At 49.5% G+C, this 1,413-nt stretch overlaps 1 long non-coding RNA gene across 1 annotated transcript in view; it reads right to left on the reverse strand.

The window, feature by feature from the left end:
* LOC111739192 overlaps positions 1-768 on the reverse strand; it is a 1,898-nt gene extending 1,130 nt beyond the window's left edge. The window contains exon 1 of the long non-coding RNA XR_002780160.1: positions 695-768. This is a non-coding gene — a long non-coding RNA (uncharacterized LOC111739192). The remainder of the gene's footprint in view (positions 1-694) is intronic.
* Between the last annotated feature and the right edge of the window lie 645 nt (positions 769-1,413).

Genomic DNA, 1,413 nt, shown 5'->3' on the forward strand with positions numbered 1-1,413 from the left:
TCTGTGTTTGCAGCTGCTCCCCAACGCTAGCATCTCCGCCTCAGCTCCACCTCAGATCAGGCATTAGATTTACATAGGAGCACTGGTCTCTGGTGCCAAAAAAGGTGAGGGACTGCTGATTTAAGGAACTTTCCTGGAAGCACCACCAAATGACTTCTGCCTGTACCCCCTTAGCAACCTTAACTGCAAAGGAGAACAGAGAGACAGTATTTTGGCTCTGTGCATCGTCACCCCCAATAACACATGGGTTCCATAAATGCAAAAGGGATAACAGATGTTGCTGGGTATCAACTATGTTTACTTCCTGTGTTTTATGATATGTTGCCAGCGTGGGGCCTTGCAGACCCTAGGAGAGACCACCCCCTCCCAAGGTTAGCTAACACCTGAAACAGTAAATGCCTTGCCCACGAGCACACCTTTGATATGCACTCCAACCAGTCTCGAGTCCACACCCCCCGTGGGCCGCCTTTCATCAGGCTCGTGCTGTCCAGGACACTATTTCTCTGCCCAAATTCACGCCAGGGTCTGGTACCTGACCACTAGGAACCGAGAGCCTGCTGCAGATTATTCAAACCGTCCAACCCCAAACTTGCTCAGCTTACCCATCCTGTCTCATCCACTGTTTCCTCATGAAAAGGCACAGTTAGAGCTCTGGCCCACACCTTCCCCTCACTCCTTCTGCATCCCGACCTACCTGCTGCTTCCCCGTGTGGTCCTGCACGGTGAAGTGTGTGCCCTCCTTTTGTAAGCAAAAGCCTTTTTTTCAAAGGTGGTTGTCTCCGAGTCTGTCATTTCACCACACTCAACGAAAACAAATCGTAAAACAAACAGGCGACTGGGAATCTTACCCACATCATTGTTTTCCATAACAGAAAGCTAGAATCCAGGCAGCATTTGAAAGTTATCTCCCAAAATCTGTTTACAATGTGTTTGGCAGAAGAAAAAAAAAAGTCACTCTTGTCCCAACTTCTCTTCTGAGCTCCAGGCCCATTAATCATCACCCTGCCAAATACAAGCTAAAACATCTACGATTAAACTATGTTCAAAACTAAACTCATGATCTTTCCTCTTCTCAAACCTGCTCCCACATCCACATTCCTTAGTCTCAGAAGCAAAGTGCCACTATTCACACGGCTGCCGGAATTGCCTTCTAACTGCCCACTTCTCTCACCTCTAACATCCAGTGTCACCAGCAGTTTCTGGGCAGGAGCTGTGTGTTCTCAGCATCCCTGACCCGGAACCTGGCCCAGGATCTGACACGTGACTGGTGCACAATGAATGACTCAGTGTGAACCCAAACCCCCCGTGTCACCTTTCACCCCGACTCTTCTCACCTTCTAGGCCTGCCTGCCTGCCTCCAGGCTTTCCCCCTCCCAACCCTTCCCCTGTAGTCACTGTTCTTTGTAAAGCACA

The sequence above is a fragment of the Pteropus vampyrus genome, unplaced genomic scaffold (genome assembly GCF_000151845.1).
Source record: "Pteropus vampyrus isolate Shadow unplaced genomic scaffold, Pvam_2.0 Scaffold48, whole genome shotgun sequence".
NCBI classification, from domain to species: domain Eukaryota; kingdom Metazoa; phylum Chordata; class Mammalia; order Chiroptera; family Pteropodidae; genus Pteropus; species Pteropus vampyrus.